This window comes from Acomys russatus, chromosome 14 (genome assembly GCF_903995435.1).
Source record: "Acomys russatus chromosome 14, mAcoRus1.1, whole genome shotgun sequence".
Taxonomy (NCBI): domain Eukaryota; kingdom Metazoa; phylum Chordata; class Mammalia; order Rodentia; family Muridae; genus Acomys; species Acomys russatus.
Genome location: NC_067150.1, coordinates 47,694,604 through 47,713,580, shown reverse-complemented (window position 1 = coordinate 47,713,580; position 18,977 = coordinate 47,694,604).

Sequence of the window (18,977 nt, the reverse complement as noted above, 5' to 3'; positions counted from 1 at the left end):
AACCCGCTAAGCCTGCAAAGGGCCCTGGAGCCAGAGGCCCATTGGAGTGGCATGAGGACGGAGGAAAAGCACTTCTGGTTCAAGTTGCTAGTTTTGCAGAGTGTAAAATTACCGCACAAGTCCTAGAGAATAAACAGAGTTAACACCCCATTAAATACAATGGACTTTCACTGTGCGCACCAGACGTGCTAGGACTGAAACTAGCCTAGCAGGGAGGGAAATGTATCACACCGCTGCCGCCTTCACGCTTCCAGAGAAGAAAAATCCAGAGCGGGGTAAGAAAGTGCCGGCAGCTGCTCTGCAGGCTCAGGGCTGAGGACCTGGTAATGAAGTCTTTCTGGAAGGTAGGAAGGGCTGTGTGCAGTGTGCTATTTTTAAACCTGCTGTAGTGGCAGTTGTATTCCTGCCCTGGCACTTTCTCTTGCAGGGGAGGGGCTCGGGGGGATGCAGCCAGGAATTTAGATGCTATTTATTGTATTTCCTTTTATCAGTCAAATGATTTTCTTATTTCCCACATAGATAAAGATCTTGTGCTCACAGCTTCGGCTTGTTGACCTTGTCAGGACTGCTGTGCTGTCTGGAAATTGGTCCCAGAGAGAGAGAGAGAGAAGGGTATTATTGTCAGGGGCTGCTTGGTGGATTGGGTTTTCAGTTCTCCCAGCAGAGAGGAGCTCAGTTTGCCAAAAATAAATAAATAAAAACCTTCCCCTCAAAACAGAAACTGATTGTCTTATGTCTTCTTCTTCTTTTTTTTTTTTTTTCCTCTTGCAAAACTGAAAGGTTGTCCAGTAAGTTTGCTTCAGTAGCCTTCTGCACCTGGCTTGGGTGCACGCGTATGCACACCACACACACACACACACACACACACTCTTCTCTCTCTTCCTCTCCCTCTCCTTTCTTCCTCTTTTCTTTCCCTTTCAATCCATTTCCCTCCCTCCCTCTCCTCTTCCTCCCTTCTCCCTCTCCTATGCCTTTTCTCCTCTCCCACTTTCTACCTCTCTCTCCTCCTTTCTTTCTTCCTTTTCCTCTCTGCTGTTTCCCTTCCTTCCCCCAGCGAATTGGCTCTGGCAATACAGCAGAGCCTCTTTCTTGGCAGCAAACAGGGCAGAGGGGCGGGGCCCCACTCTGTCTGGGTTGCCAGCTCCCGGCGGTGGAGATGCCAATACGCCTGAGTTGAGCCATGGCAGCTTCCACTCTGCTGGAAGCCTCGGGGCCAGGCAGGCCTCTGCCAGCGCCTTCCAGGGGGCACAGTGAGGCCACAGGGCTCCCTCCGGGGCCGGAGGCCTCTTGATGGGCTCGCTGCCCCCATTGTCTCGCCGGGGCTTGGGGCTTGCTGGCCAGGTTGCAGGAACAAGTCAGAGCTACTGCTTCTCACCTAGGAACTAGCTCAGCAGATGCTGCAGGAGACTGGAGTTTTATTGCAAATCCTCATTTTTGGCTGGCTTGCAGTTACAGAACATCAAAAGAACCAGCTAGTCTGAGGGCAGCCAGCCCCTTGCAGGCTCGCAGTGGGAAGAGAAAGGAGATGCAGGCCTCCAGCCTGCCACCGTGAACATGTTTCTTTCTTCTCTTTTTTTAAACCGAGACTATAGCTTTCCAGGCTCCCCGCCACCCCCCTTTCCCTCCACCGCGGTGCTTCCTAGTCTAGACAGCAGAGGGCGCTGCCTCCTCTGACAGCACAGCGACCTGGACCGCCTTCCCAAACATCTGGAAATAGGCTCTACTACTCTTACGAAATACCAGAAGGCCCGGGATCTGTCTGTGTGAGACGTGCTGGCACCCGAGTGCGCACGCATACACATCATGAATTCCACTTTCTCATGAGTTAGATTTCCCGTGAAGAGCGCTTGTGGAATGTGGGGAATTTGCCTTGCCAAGGCGGCCAGCACATCCTATTCTTGGGCTTGTCTGGCCCAGGTTGGAATGCTTGGATGGACCACCCTCTGGTCTGAAGCCTTTGCCCTCCCCTCCCACGTGGAGTGAAGAAGAAAAACAGGAGACCTCCCAGATCTTTTCCTCAAGGGAAGAGGAATTAAAAATGTTCAGAGCTGACCTTCTAGGCCTTTCTGATGCAAGCAGATGTGGACGTCCAAGCATCTTCCTAATTACAAGAGACTGGGAATGGTAAAGTGAAGAGCCAAGGATGGAGGAGTGCAGGGCTGAAGCCAGCCAAAAGCCCTAGTTGCTATTCTGAGACTGCTCCCCCTGACTCCTGAAAGCTGCATGCATTTAAATGTCCACATTTTCTGCAGAAGCCAGAAATCTTGACTTCTCTTGGCCAAACAACACATCAGTCTAATATGGTGTGAGAGAAATATGTTACATTCTTTTATGAACAGAATGTTAACATCAACCAGAATCAATATTTATATCCAAGAACAGAATGAACTGGCTTGTTGTGTACTGCAGGAGTTTAAGACCAGCATTGGGAAAGAGTGGGCAGCTCTTCCATCCCCTCCCCTGAAAGGCAGACAAGCCGAGGCTCAGGCATCCCAAAAGGGTTCTCTGCCTGGGAGACTGGGCTTGGGTCCCTTCCCGGCCCTGCAGTCCGCCTGTTTCATGGGATTGTAGAAGAAACCGGAGCAGCAAGCAAAGCAGGAACCAGCGACGAGGTCCAGGATGTGAAACAGCATCCTGTAGGCAGGTCACGGCCTCCTCCTGTCAAGTTAGGAGAAAAGGGCCAGGGCCAGGGCTGCATCCGCCCTTTCCTGCTGAACTCACACTAGGCACTGCTGACACAGGACGCAGGGACACCTGGAAGCTGACAGACAAGGACTAGAGGAAAGTGGTGCTGCTCCCACAGAGGTGTTGCTTGGGATCAGGCAGTTCTCCCAGGTGAAGGAGGGGCTGGGAAAGGGGCTGAAGGCTCTTCACCTCTATCAAATGTCTTTGCTTGTTCCTTCACATTGATTGTTTTTTTTTTTTTTTTTAACTTTTCTTCCTCTGGAGACAGCTTGGAGCCCAGAGTCAGCTACTTGCTCCGTGCATGTAAAATCTTTACCTAATTAAAACAAAAAACAAAGGCCTTTCCCAGAAGATTTTATGTTTCTCAGCAACAGAGAATCTCAAAATGGGCGCTTCCTCTCCACCCTCTTCAACCCAACGACTCAATAGGGCCTCCTTCTGCAGAGCGAACTGGGCCTCTTCGCTTTCAGATGAGGCTCTCAACACTAGCCCCTCACAGCAACAGCACTTGTCAGTCACTGAATACCTGGCGTCCATTACCTCACATCCTGCAGCAGGCTTTACTGCCATAATAGTCCTGATTGTCATAAAGGTCCTTTGGTTCAGAGTGAAGATTAAGGCATGATTAATCTTAGCCCCACTTAGCTGTGGGTCAAGTCCTCCGAGAGCAAAACCCCTCTTTGCATGACCGCAATTGATAATCTAGTCTCCAGCCTTTCCTATGTGTTCAGTTGCCCTGTGTGCTTGGTTTGGCCTGTGACTTTCACCCAGTTCTCTCCTATTTTGAGACAGAGTCTCACTCTGGAGCCCTGGCTGGCCTGGAACTCACTACGGAGACCAGGCTAGCTTTGGACTCCCATAGACCAGCCTGCTTCTGCCAACTGAGCGTTGGGATTAAAAGCCTATGCCCCCACGCCCAGCTTTTCATCCAGTTCCAAGAGACGAGCAGTAAATATCCCAAGGGCATTTGCTATAAAATCAGCCAAGATAAACAGACACTGCCGTGCCAAAAGGAACGCCTGGTGTGTTCTTTCCAGATGCTTGGTTCCCTTGCAGGAATCCTATGCAGGAACATGCTACAACAACTGCAGAGATGCCAACTGATTTAAGGTGGTAGAAACGCTGTTTCTGTCCATGTGCTCTTTTAGTGTCAAGGGGAGGAAAAAAATAGTCAAGGTTGGTAGTAAGGCAAACGCTAAACACGATGTCTTTACGTATGGGCGGGGGCGGGGAGGCAGTAGAGCTCAGTGGGTGGCCTGGCCTAACCTTCCTGTATGTTTACCCCATGTTACCCCACTTCCGAATTTACCTGTCAGAAGCGAATCCATTAGCAGAGATGTTTCAGCACTCACACCTACATCGCCACAGAGACCCTTGCTTCCGGCTGCTCCGCGCCCCCCAGCCTGCCTTCCCCCGGGCTTTCCAGTGCACCTACCCATCAGAGCTTCTCTTTCCTTCCCTTCTGTCTCTAACTCCCACTCCATTTCGTTCTCTCTTTACCTCTGTCTGGGATACAGGCATTCTCCACAATGCCCATCTTAGTCATGCTGCTGAGAGCTTTGTTAGGGAGCACAAACATGTCTATAGGACACATTTTTATTTTTTAATATTTTTGATATCTTTCAATATAGTGGATTTCATAACTTTTTGTTATTGTCTTGACAGGGTCTCACTACATAGCTCTGGCTGGCTGGAAACTTACTTTGTAGACCAGGCTGCCCTCAAACTCCAGAGAGATCCAACTGCCTCTGCCTTCTGAGTGCTGGGATTAAAGGCGTGCACCACCACATCTAGCTCACTTTTTTTTTTTTTTAATGTAATTGAAAACATTGCTTTTAGAAGGGCTGGTCCATAGCCCTCACTAGATTGCCATAGGGCTTCATGGCAAAAAGAAAAAAAAAAATGACTATGAGCCCCTTAGCTAGTTTATCATCTTCTCATGCTACTGCTTCGCAAAAAACTAGCTGTGATTATTTTTCCCTCTGCTACAAATTAAAAGTCTCTTAGCATGGCATTCGGAACTCATTACAACCCACTTCCCAAACACTTCACTGTCTCTGCAGTACCTGGGGGCCCTGCACATCGCTATGCAAGTGCTCTACCACAGATCTCCGTGCCTGTGGCTGTTTCTAGTTTCTTTAACAACAACAATAACAACAACAAAACTCTCTCTGTAGTGCCTAGCTTACAGACATTGTCTGGGTGAAGCCCTTTTGAACCTCTCTGTAGCACACAACTGAACCCTCCCCCTTTGTGTTTTCCATAGCACTTTGCTCACAGCTGTTAGATCACTTATCAGACCCCATTGTGCTTAGCCTTTGTATCTTTTTTCTTATTGTTGTCCCCTGAGCTCCTAGAGGGGAGGGCCTTCCTCAGTTTTCCACCAAAGCCGCAGGGAAACGTTAGCATGGAATGAATGACTACATCTAAAACATTTTTTCTCCTGAGCAGTGAGTGAAATCCACATTAGTCTGCCTTAAAACTAAAACTGAGGACCTCCCTTCATAAATAGAAGGCTACTTAAAACATCCACCAGCCTCGAGAGAGATAGGTTATCACCTCACATTCCACTACTTGGACCCAGCTGAGGAGGGCAAAACCATCTCAGAGGCCATTTGCTCTGGGATGCGGCTCCCATGTCTTCTCGTATTACCCTTCTTTGAATGGTGCCAAATATATTTCTGGCCAGTGTCCCCGGCACACGCTTCCATTGCTTCCAAGCCTTTTCCAGCCATCAGCTTACGGTATGATTTTTATATCCTACAACACTCAGCTGCTTTTGGCTAATCTTAAACAAAGGCAGATGCAAGGTTTTAAATTTTCTTTTCCTAAGGAGCTTGAAGAATTAAAAAGGAGACCATTCCTTAATTTCATAGTTCACTGAGCAGCTTGAGTAAGTGAGCCTCCGTGCACATAAGCACGGAGCACTGGAGGAATGTCCGCAAACAGTGACCTGACGCTAGGAGCTCAGGGAAACCACAGGCTTTTAAGAGCTGAAAGGAAATTTTTAAAAAAAAAAAAACTGATAGCAGAGAGATTTAAGCCAGCTGCTCAGGGCTAATCTCAAGCTTATCTAGTCTAAAATGAATTTTTTGTTTTGTTTTTTCAAACAGTATCTCACTATATAATTTACCAGGCTGACCTCAAACTCTCCTTCTAGCAGAGGACGACTTTGAACTTTGGCCTTAAGCTCAAGAGTGGTGGGACTACATCTCTGCATGCCTCGTCCGATTTACGTGCTGCCAGGACTTCAATGCGCTAGGCAAGCACTCAGCCAACTGAGCTACACCTCCAGTCTCAAAGCAGAGTCCTGCACTTTTCCGTCACAACATTTTGTCTCTAAGTCTGCCCCATCTCAGGCAATAGCACCCAGTTCATGGCCCAAATGCTAATACCCAAATGCTAGAAATCAGCGTGTATGTGTATCCAGGTATTGCTGGAGTTCAAACTCAGGACTTGTGCTTGCTAACCAAATGCTTTATTACTAAGTCACATTCATGGAATCATTTCTTAGTCTTCTGTTTTTTCATTTATGTACAATCTCTTAGCACCTTTGGTCCATTATAATACATATTAATCTTGAGTCTATTGGCTCTTTTCCACCCCAACTGCCATAGCTGTCACTTCTCATTGGAGTCATGTGCCAGCTTTCTTTCTTTCTTTTTCTTTCTTTTTTTTTTTTTCCTTTTGTTTTCTTTGTTTTTTTTTTTTTGGAGACAGGGTCTCACTAGATAGCATAGGCTGTCCTGAAACTCACTATGTAGACCAGGCTGACCTTTAACTCACAGAGATCGACTTGCCTCTGACTCTGTGCGCTGGGACTAAAGGTGTGTGCTGCTTCTATCCAGCTCTGTGCCAGTTTTCTTTTCTTTTCTTTTTTTTTTTTAATAATTTATTTAATTTTATTTTGTGTACATTGGTGTAAAGGTATCAGATCCCTTGGAACTGGAATCACAGATGGCTGTGAACCACCATGTGGTTGCTGGGAACTGAACACAGGTCCTTTGGAAGAGCAGACAGTTCTCTTAACCACTGAGCCATCTCTCCAGCTCTGTGCCAGTTTTCTTGATTCTTCTCTTGCTTCCTTGAAATTCTCCTCAGAGCAGCGAAGAACCCTTGAAAATATATCTGTTCCTCACTAGTACTGAAATCTGTCCACAAGCTAAGTTCCAGTTTATGATGGCTCCCATCACTTCCTTACAAGGCTCTGAATGATTGCTGCCTCCAGTCCCTACGCCTCACACTGCTCCTCCTCCTCCTCCCCTTCCTGCCTCAGGGTCCTGACCTTATGACTCCCTCAGTCTTACTGGCTCCTTCAAATCAATTTTTCTCCAAAAGGGATAGTTTTGTTTTTGGATTTTGAGGCAAGGTTTCTTTGTGTAACAGAGCACTGGCTGTCTTGGACTCATTTGTAGACTAGGCTGGCCTTGAATTCACAGAGATCCACCTGTCTCTGCCTCCCAAGTGTTGAGATTAAAGGCTTGTGCTGCCACACCTGGCCCACAGATAGTTTTTGAGAAAGACTTTTCCTCTGCCTTAATTCATATCATTTCTTATGCTTGGCCAATGGCTAGGGCAGGTCTCTCCTCCCAGCAGCAATATAAGCCCTATAGGTCTGGGACCTAAAACAGCAGGTGACACAAAGACCTTCAATATTTAATGTGCAGTTCTTAGACAACCCCCGCCCCAGGCTCTGATGCTGCCCTGAATCCACACTGTCTCACTGACTATCTCTGGAACAGTCCAGCATGGTGGAACACACCTATAATCCCAGCTCTCAGGAACTCAAGATTATCCTTGCAACCTAGTGAATTCTAGGCCAGCCTGGGCTATATGTGATCCCAAACAAAAAAACCAAACAGACAAACCCCCAAACAAAAACACTTGAAAAAAAAAAAAATCTCAGTAACAGTGTGGTTATGGTTAGAATGTGGATTTAGAACTAAATATTTATAAAATGCTGGGTGGTGCCACACACCTTTAACCCAGCACTTGGGAGGCAGGGGCAGGTGAATCTCTGAGTTCCGGGCTAGCATGATCTACAGAGTGAGTTCCAGGACCTCCAAGAATATACAGAGAAATCCTATTGTGAAAAACTTGGGGCTGGTGTGATGGTATAGGCCAGGCCTCTAATGCCAACACTCAGGACACAGGGGCAGGCAGATCTCTGTAAGATTCTGTCTTAAAAACAAAAAACAAACAAACAAACAAAAAAACCCTACTTATTACTAGCTCCTTAACTATGCAAATTGCTTAACATCCCATGCCCCAAGTCTTCATTCACTTACCTATAAAATGGGTGAAATATAAAGTTGTGGTACAAATTCAATGACAGAAGTCATATAAAAAGCAGAACAGACTGACTCAGCTTACAGTGTGTCTAGCTGTTGCTTCTCTTTTGCCTGTGTTTTCCAAAAAAAAAAAAAAAATTGTAAGTTTGTATGTGTTCTGCACTCTATGACAAGCACTGTTCTAGCTGCTATATGTGGCTAACTAGTTTAACCCACATAAAAACTCTACCATTCTCATGTTAGCAGCACATATATTAAAATGGGAACAATCTAGTGAGAGCAGGGACCCCATGCAAGGGGTGACACATGAATTTGTAGATCACCCCATAAACAAGCAAAGAAAATACACAGACTACAGGAAGCAGGGAGTGTAGCTCAGTAGTAAAGGTTTGTTTAGTGTGTGTGAGAGAAGAACATGTTGGGAAGGAGAAGTCCAGGAATGGGAGGGACGAGAAAGGTTATCAGTGTGAAAACGACCACATTACATCATAGGTTTGCGTGCGGATGTTTACTCCACATGCATGTCTGTGCGTCAGCTGCATGGCTATTACTCAAGACCAGAAGGTGTGAGACCCCCCCCCCCCACACCCCGGACTGGAGTTATCGGTGGTTGTGAGCCACCATGTGGGTGTTGAAACCTGAACTGGGGTCCTCTGGAAAAGCAGTCAGTGCTCTTAACCACTGATCCATCTCCCCAGTGCCTAAAAGGTGCCAAAGAATTTAAAGGAAAAAGGTTACCTCAGGGCTGGGGAGGTGTTTCAGTTGGTAAAATACCTGCATGAGGACCTGAGTTCAGATCCCTGGCACCATGTAAAAGCTGTGCTACAATGGCGCATGTCTGCAATCTTAGCTCTGGGGACAAGGGAAAGACAAGTAGACTCAGAACATGCCTGCCAAGGTGCTATGTTGGAATGCTGCATGACCTTGACAAAGAGGGCACATTGTGACACACATAGGTCTTCCAGGCCTGTCTTGGAATGGCTTCTTTTGGCATCCTTCGCTTTTGTTTTTCCTTTCTTTTTTTGAGACAGGATTTCTCTGTGTTGTCCTGGACTTGTTTTGTAGTAGATCAGGTTGGCTTTGAACTCACAAAGATCACCTGCTTCTACCTCCCAGAGTGCTAGAATTACAGGCTTGTTTGTTTTTTTTGTTTTTTTTCCAAGATAGGGTCTCTCTGTGTTAGCCTTGGCTGTCCTGGACTCCCTTTGTAGACCAGGCTGGCCTCAAACTCACAGCAATCCTCCTGTCTCTGCCCCCCAAGTGCTGGGATTAAAGGCATACGCCAACCATACCGGCCCTGTTTTTGTTTTTCAAGACAGGATTTCTCTAGCTAGCACTGGCTATACTCAGAGATCTGCCTGCCTCTGCCTCCTGAGTGATGGGACTACAGGTGTGAGCCACTATGCCTGGCTTAGAGAGACACATTTCTTATTTAAGTCATTGTTGATTTGGATTCAACAATCTGTTGAATGCAATCAAATCCAGTTCAACCAGTAAAGATAAGTTCTATCTCAAAACACACACACACACACACACACACACACATACACACCACATTTGAAACTGAATTCAAGCTGCCCTATGTCAGAACTATTTAAGTACCCCTCTGCTGACTCCTAGTAGTCTTTATCAGTTTTTATTATGTGTTTTGCCTGCGTGTATGTGACGTATGTGCGCCACCTGCATGCCTGTGCAGAAGCCACCAGAGGATGTCAGGTCACATGGAACTGGAGTTACAGACAGTTGTAAGCCATGGTGTGGGTTCTGGGGATCCAAGCCCTTCTGGAAGAGCAGCCAGTTAGTGCTTTTAACTAGAGCCATCTTTCCAGCTCCAGAAATATGCCTTACGTCTTCCCACTGATCCAGCATTACGGATATTCACAAAAATCCTTCAGAAAACTCGCACTGCCTGCTCTTAATTTCCCAATGCTATGTATGTCCTTAGGCTCCTCTTTGTAACTTACATTCCTGTTTCTGGCCAGAGACTTCCCCAGAGACACACAGTCCCATAAAATAGTTTCTGGTTGAGCAGGCAGATAGCATGTTCATCTGATTCTTCTTTTAATCCCTCTTTCCTGAGCTGGCATGCAAGCCAGTGTTTACACCTGCAGGTATTTTAAAGTACATATCTATATCTATATCTGAGTGCATGCTTTGTGACAAAGATAAATAAACAACTCAGAGAAAAACATCTAACTTAGAAGTCCTGGTGGGGGCAGAAAACAGTTTTACAAAGCAGGAAGTAGTTGTAGCCTTTCCACCAAACACTACTTCAACACCCCACCCTCAGGGAGAGACCATTGTGGTGTTGTTTTAACCGGATTCCAGAGCAGTTAGGGAAAGAGCCTGAGATCTGGGCAAGCATTACCACCTGCTTTTGTTGACTTTTACCAAGCATGGCCACCAGCTGCTGAAGCTGGGGAGAAGCTAAGGTGTGAACAGGAAGTGCAAACTCACACTGAAATCAGTTTGTTTCCCAGCTGTTGGGAAAAACAAATAGAGTCCTAAGAAATATGTGGTTATTTTCAAACAGTGATGAAGCAAAGGAGAAACCATGTAGCATTCATGGGTATAGGAGAATTTCTGTTGCTTACTCTAAGTTTATTTTTTTCCTCTCCCCTACTAAAACTTCTATAAATGAGCAGTGATGTCCACAGTGATGGTTCTAGGATTCTTTACCAGCCAGCTACAGGGATGTGAATGGAAGTGTGGAGTGTGATTTCCAGGGAAGACTCTGGGATGTCAGGCTTGCCTGTTTTGTCCTTGTCTCCTCCTCTTCGTGCTGCCAGGAATTTCAAAGGGATGGCCGCTGGCCAAGTAGCTATGTTGGAGCACAAGGTGACCTTGAGAGACAGGCTATGTTGTGGTACAGACAGGAACCTCTGTGTCAGTCTTGGGCAGGCTTTTTCTGGCACACTGTTTTATGAGAGAGAGACACACACTTCTGATTTCAACTATCGTTGATTTGGGTTTGTTATATGTACTTAAACCCAGTTCTAACTCTGGTACCATGATAATTCTTGGCACTTTTCAAAGTATGGTGGTTTCTTTGACCAAAATCTAGCCTCTATCACTACTGTAAGAAACCCGAGGCCCTTGTGATGTCAGAAGAGGGCCCTGAGATGACACAGTGCAAGGCTTGCCCCGTGCCACACACCTGCCCTTCAGGAGCAGAGGAGGGCTTTGGAAGGCAAGACTGCCTCATCCTTAAGATTTCAAAAGCATGGTAGAAATTCAAAAATCTCTCTAAAAATATTTTGATTGGTAAGTGTGGTTATTTTTAAAAAGCAGAAATTGAAGCACAACATTTCTTCTGTCAAAAGATGAGCTAACAAGGGAGTGCAGAGTCACTGGCTTAAAAACATCCTTCACGTTGCCGCCGGAATACACTGCCACATAAAACGAATTAGAACTCACGGTATTGTTCTAATGAACATTGAAAGCACTGCACTGTCAAACAGGTAAAGATGGGTTTTGAATAAGCAATTAGTAAAATGAACGTGTGAGTGCTCTGAAAGCCTAACAGACTTGATTAATGGAGAGCTGATGAAGTCTCAGAGGAGGAAGCAGAAGCAGAACTTCCTTGTTACAATCTAAGCAAAACTGGTCACATGGATTCAACACAGAAAAGTTTTAATGAGACAAATGTCAGGCAAGCACATCAACTTCTTAAAGAAAATCTAAAAGTTTAATTACAAAACACTTGTACAGAAACCTGGCAATTCAACAGTTCCAAACACATGTACACAATATTTCTTTTTCTAAAACTTGTCAGAAATAAAATCCTCATCTCCCTTCTCCAGCTGCTCCTGTGTTTAATAAAAAGCAAGAAGGAAACACGTAACACTGAGCGGGGGGACTACTTATTTCTTGAGGACGGCATATAGGCGCAGAATCAACTATGAAACAACCTGGAAACAAATCCTTGTGCCAGCCTGCACCCTGACCACCTCCTGTGTTGAGCACTGGAGGTGAGGGGAGGTGACTGAATCCTAGCCACCATAACGAAGGTGTTGAGCTACTGGGAGAGGCAGTGCTTGAAAGGAAGCTACTGCTGTGACAAGGACTCCACCCTGGAGATTTTCTTGCTATGTATCCTCCTGGATTCCAGCTATGCAAGTGCACCTAGACAAGATGAGGGGTCACATCTAGAAGGAGGGGAATGATGATCTTTGGACCACGCCATAGCTTTATCTGGCCATAAAATCAGTGCCATGGAAGCGGCACAGAACAGCACACAGAGAGAAACGGCAGTCGGAGGCGGAAGGAGGGAAGGACAGGAAGCATCTGGCAGAAGGCAGACATAAGCTCTCAGAGCCAGCTTGGGTGTCCTTCTGCCACAGACAGTGAGTTCTAGCATGGACTTTTAGCAGGCAAGTGATCTACGTGGCAAAAACAGCCGATGAGGGTAGGGAGCCAGGACAGCACACAGGCAGCAGAGCTGGTGGCTATGCAGCAGCGATGAAGGGGTCTTTTTCTAAATGAGTGGTATGCAGGCTTCAGTGCACGAAGTGTGATGTGTTCATGTAACTCTATTGTTGCTACTGCTGCTTCCTTTGGACAACCTAATAAAGCACACAGGAAAAGACAGGATGGTGCAGCCATGGGCTGGGGGCTCTGGCCTGTGCCCTGGCTTACGGGCATACTGTGAGGGACCAAACGCCATCCCCTTGCCTTTGGTGGCCTAGTGCCTAGATAATGGGCTCAGCGTGCTCTGCTTTGGTTCCAAAGATCTCAGCTGCCACTTTAATCCTTGTGCTCTAGAGCATAAAAGAAAAGTCAAAAGCCAAACCAAGCCCAACCCCAACCCCAACCCTGAGGAGAGAAATAGAATCTGTTTGTTTGTGTGGTTAAACAAAAATCCCTTATTAAGGAGAGGGAGGGAAGGAAGCCTGTGTTTTCCACATAGATTCCATAGATTTGGCAGTTAGTGGCTAGCGAGGAAGACAAAACACAAGTGGATCCCACTGCGCCCTTTTGTCAGCTCACGGGACTTCTTCCAAAGAAGCTCTCGTGATCTTAATGCCCAGACCTGAAGACAGAGCTTCTCAGCTTCCACTTAGTCAATCGTTGGACTGGTTTCCAACACCAAATGTGTGTTTCTTCCCCACCCTCCCTCTTTACCCATGACCTTTTCCTCGGCAAAAGTGCTCCACAAGACACTGCCAGCAGATGGGGACTGAAGAGCCTTGCTGTGGCTGGGACTCCATGTCTGAGCAGGATCAATGCTCAGAGAACCAGCAGGCAGGACCAAGAAGAAAGGGGGGAGCATTGTCCTTCAGGGCAGCAGTCACAGAGCCTGCTGAGGGCTGGCACCCACTGGGCACCACGTAGGGCACGAAACACTGCCGCACTCCACAGGGCACTGTCAACACGATGCTCCCTTCTTTGGAGTCACAGCAGGGCAGTGATGGGAGAAGATTGGGCCATCCAATGAGAATTCTCCTTCAGAGCCCTGCTGAGCAATATAGCCCAGGGGTCAGGAAACGGAGCCGTATAACTTGGTGGGAGTGAAGGAAAGCAGTCCCCGCAGAGGCATTCAAAAAAGTGACATCTAGGTAAGAAAACTGGAGTGGAACTGTAACATCTTCCTTTCTGCTGTAGAGGAAAGGGAGATGTCAGTCTCAGATCACCATTGTCAGGAGAATGTATGCAGATCCATTTCTGCAGAAATGGAAATGAGAGGATTCTGAGAAGTCTTCGAGGACAGTGAGGGGCTGTACACTTTCAGAGCTTTACAAGGGGCATTGCTACAGAGCCCACACATCCTGGCTTTGCTGCTCCTTCACACAGCTTCCTGGGGTGAAGGCATTTCACATACTGACAATTCTTTCACAGGGAGGGATTTGGAGTCCTCGGCTCATCTCAGTTGGTATGTTCATGGATGGCTTTCATTCTGCACAAGTGAATACATTCCATCTTGGTGCACTAAGATCTGTAGAATAGAGAGGGGAAAAATCCCCCCCAAAAAAGGTAACTGCCAATCAGAAGGAGTTAGGGTTATGGATTTAAACATGCTTTGTTGGATTTTTGAGAGGGGTATAACAGGGAAAAATATAAAATAATGAACTCATAAAGCTGCAGGTGTCATCAGTGAGATATTATAGACATTTCTTTCTTTCTTTTCTTTTCTTTTTTTTTTCTTTTTTTTTTTTTTTTTTGGTTTTTTTAAGACAGGGTTTCTTAGTTACACAGAGCCCAGGCTGGCCTCAAATTCACAGAAATCTGCCTGCCTCTGCCTCTGCCGGGATTAAAGGTGAGCACCACCAAGCCCAGCTAACAGACATTTCAATGAGGAATGCAGCCCTGCCGTGGCCCCTGATCTCAGAGAGCCCTTTTTGTTGTTGTTGCTTTTTTTTTTTTGAGACAGGGTTTCTCTGTGTAGCCTTGGCTGTCCTGGACTCACTTTGTAGACCAGGCTGGCCTCAAACTCACAGCGATTTGCCTGCCTCTGCCTCCTGAGTGCTGGGATTAAAGGTGTGTGCCACCATATCCCGCCCCTCCCCCTGCTGGGAATGTGTTTATGTATGCTATCAATACAGTTTCTTACTAATTAAAAATAACAGTCATCAGATCTGCAAGACGGCTCCGTGGAGAGAAGCTGGCTGGCTGTTAAACCCAGTGACCTGAGTCCAATCTCCGAGACCCACAGAGTGGAAGACGAGAAACAACTTTTACAAGCTGTTTTCTGATCTCCATATCCATCCACACTGTGGCATGTACATGACTCAGTGAACAAAGACAGACTTACAGACAGAAAGACAGACAAATACAGAAATTAAATGTAACGAAAAACACATAGAAAGAATAATTTTCAATCTTCAAAAAGCCAAATTATGGTCAATAGAAAGTGGGCAATGGGTGGACTATGACAGTCATTGGAGTGATTTCCTCTCAACATAAATATCCTTCTAGTTCTACTTGTGTCTCTAGGTGCTAGTTAGCCACGTGACAGGTGACAGCTAGGGTAATTGTTACATTGTATATCTATAAGAATAAATTAAAGACGGCTGGCCAAAAGTCACTAACATCACAATCATGGCATTTCCTTGTTGCGTTGTTCTGAGTTTTGAGCACCTTAGTCCTATTCACCCCCCCCCCCCGCCACATCAGGGCTGCACTTCAGAAGCCCCTGAGTGACAGCTGGGACATGCTTAGCCCGGCTTCTGACATCATCTACTCAGGCATTTTCAAATGCTACATCTCACCTCTTTGGGATTCAGCTTCTACGTAAACAAAAAGTTGGGCTGCTGAGCTGGGGAATAGGCCAGTGGGTAAAGTGTTTCCTGTGCAAGCATGAGGACCCTTATAAAAAGCTGGGTGTGGTGGTACACATGTGCAACGCCAGTGCTGGTGAGCCAGGGACAAGGAGACCTCTAGAGCTCATTGGCCCAACTGGTGAGCTCTCGGTTCACTGTGGGTGACAGAGGATGGTTCCAGACACTGATCTCTGGCTTTCACATGTGCAAGCTTGAAAGAGTGCACATACACTACACACTTACATACACTACACACATACATAACACACATGTGCACACACAGTGTTGGATTTCTAAAGGCCTTTTCCAGATCTGATACACTACTCTAAAACCTGAAAACTTGTGGCCTGCTAGCTCCAGTTGTTCACTGACTGCTGACAGTGGAATCAAGCCTTTGCCAAGCTGGTGTCAGAGTAATTAATTGTACCAGGAGAGCTGAGGACATCAGGCCTAGCTGTCTGTCTATACATATTTGTATAATGAGACCAAGCTAGGATTAATCACAGTCTTTCTAATTGTTTTACTTGACAGCTGGGACTGGGTGGGGATAGGGGCTTGGTTATGTTTGCATGGAAAATTGTAAGAATCTGTAGTCATAGAACAGTTCACATTTTCAGACATTTTTTTTTTCAAGGACAAACTACTTTTGGTTAAAAATCAAGGAGACTGGTAATGGCCTAGGTTTTTTTCAAAGACTCTTCTCAGAGTAGCCACTACAGCTTATAGCCTTATGGTAGACAGCTTTGGGAGAGTCTTACTGGCATATGCTCAAAGTGAAAAGCCACTTTTGGCTCCATGCTCGAATTCATTGCCCTCTCCTTAGGTGAGGAGACTCCGAATTATCAATTACTGATTTCTTTCACAATCTTCCATGCTGAGTCTCCCAGCTCTCTCTTTTTAAGCCTACAAGAGTGCTAATTGAAACCACTGTGTGAGGAGGAAGATGAGCTCCCGAGAAGCCCAGGCCTGGATTTACAAGCTGTTCCCTGCACACGTGGCAGCAGTGATGCTGCTTACTCAGTCTATGGGGAGTCCAGTCATCTCTTTGAAGCACCGTCCAGGCCATCTGGCTGCTGGCTGGAAGGACGAGAATCGAACTCACAGAGATCTGCCTGCCTCTGCTGGGATTACAGGCGCGCACCACCGTGCCCGGAGGAAGGGTGACAATCTTCTTTTCATCTAAGCATGTCCAAAGCTAAAGAATAACGAATTGTCTGGTACGGTCACCGCTCAAAAGCTCAACCAAGAAGGATAAAGACTATATGGTCTTGTCTCTGCCACCAACTGCTACCTCATTAGAGAGATATGAACCCAGCCAGAGTTCAGGCTATGCAGATGACGGAGCTCCTGTACCTGGAGAGCAGCGATTCAAAAGCATGCCACTCCCAAGGAGCATTCTGCTCCTTACTTGTGTGTGTGTGTGTCTTTTTAGTTTATTGATTTTCATTTCATGTGCATTGTTGTTTTGCCTGTATGTGTATCTGTAAGGGTGGTGGATCCCCTGGAACTGGAGTTACAGACAGTTATGAGCTATGAGTTATGAGTTATGTGGGGCTGACTGAAAATTGAACCTGGGTCCTCTGGAAAAGAAGCTAGTACTCTTAACTACTGAGTCATTTCTCCAGTCCATTATTGTGTTTTAATACATGTCTAAACCACTATGTGGCTCAGTCCTAAGATTTCCATGCAGATTTTATGTCTGTAGGTAAGCAACAATTTAATCAACAGACCATAGGGCTGCCTATTTTTAGAGTGTCGTGTTACAAGGGTACCCTACCTCTATGAATTACAGTCAACAAACCCATTTTTTTTTTTTTTTTTTTTTGAGACAGGGTTTCTCTGTGAAGCCTTGGCTGTCCTGAACTCACTTTGTAGACCAGGCTGGCCTTGAACTCACAGTGAACAAACCCATTTTCATTTAAGAAATGTTGTCTGAGCTGGGTGTGGTGGCACACACTTTTAATCCCAGAACTCTCTGTGATCTCTGTGAGTTCGAGGTCAATCTGGTCTACAAAGAAGAAATGTTGTCTGGCCAGATGTGGCAGTAAAAGACACCTTTAGTCACAGTGTTTGGGAAGCAGAGGCAGGAGGATCTCTATGAATTTGAGGCCAGCCTGGTTTACAGTGCAAGTCCTGAGCTAAACAGTAAGAGTCTGTATTTTTGTTTGTTTGTTTTTTTGGAGACAGGGTTTCTCTGTGTAGCCTTGGCTGTCCTAGACTCGCTTTGTAGATCAGGCTGCCCTCAAACTCACAGCGATTGCCTGCCTCTGCCTCCCAAGTGCTGGGATTAAAGGCGTGTGCCACCATGGCTAGGCAAGAGGCTATATTAAAAAGAAATGACATCTGATGACTGGCCATTATATCACACAGTCTTCAGGGGCAGCTCTCTTTTGATTTTTTGTTTGTTTGTTTGTTTTTTGAGACAGAGTTTCCCTGTATAGCCTTGGTTGTCCTGGACTCACTTTGTAGACCAAGCTAGTCTCTAACTCACAGCAATCTGCCTGCCTCTGCCTCCCGAGTGCTGGGAGTAAAGGCGTGTGCCACCACGCCCGGTGGCAGTTCTCTTTTGAAAAAGTACTTTCTGCCCACCTCCTTTACAAGTATGTAACACTTGTGGCTACTCATTTGCTGACTTTTCATTCACTCATATATATATGTATGTATGTGTGTCTGTGTGTGGGGGCGGTAGGTAGGGCATGTACATGGGAGTGTAGGTGACTATAGAGGCCAGAATAGGGCATCGGATCCCCTGGAGCTTGAGTTACAGGCAGTTGTGAGCCACTGTGTGGATGCTATGAATTGAATTTGGGTCCTCTAGAAGAATAGCCAAGTGTTCTTAAGTGGTGAGCATCTCTCTAGTCTCCCTTTTAAATTTCTTTTTTGTTTTTTTTTTTAGACAGGGTCTCTCTATATAGTTCTAGATGATCCTGGAATTCACTATATAGATTAGGCTGGTTCTGAACTCACAGAGATCCTCCTATCTCTGTGGGGATTAAAGGCGTGAGCCATCATGCTCAGCATCCTTTAATTTTTTTTTTTTTTTTAAAAGATAGAGTTTTGGTATGTTAGCTTATGTAGACCAGGTTGACTTTGCATCTGTGGTAGGTGACTTTCCCTCAAGTGCTCAGGTTCATTGTTTGAGTATGTGGGTGAGTGTCCGTGTGGATGCTCATGCAGACGAGATACCCAATGCTCTCATTTCTCAAGAGCCATGAAAAAGCCTTCATTTCTTGAGAAAGGTCTTTCATTGGCCTGGAAATCACCAATTAGTCTAGGCTGACTGGCCAGCAAGGTTCAGGAGCCACTGTCTCTTCCTCTTAGTGTGAGAATTAAAGGTATATCACCACGCCTAGCTTGTTATGTGGGTTCTGGGATGAAAACTAAGGCCCTTGTACTTAGGCTTTAAACATGTAATGACTGAGCTGAGCCTTTTCACCCTTTTGTTTGCCTTTTCAGACAGTCTTACTAGTGCTAGCCATGCTGGTCTTGAACTCACAATCCTCTTGCCTCAGCCTCACAAGGACTAGGATTGAAGACATGGCCTACTATGACTGGCCTTTTTTTTTTGTTTGTTTTAAACTTTAAAAGATTAAGACGTGAAATGCTTAACTTTAAAAAATTAAGACATGAATTGCTTCACTGGTTTAGTTTACCTCAACATTTAATGCACAACAGTCAAACTGCTACTGAGTAGTGAACAAGAACATGTCATGGTTATATAGGATTAAATATTCCAACTACT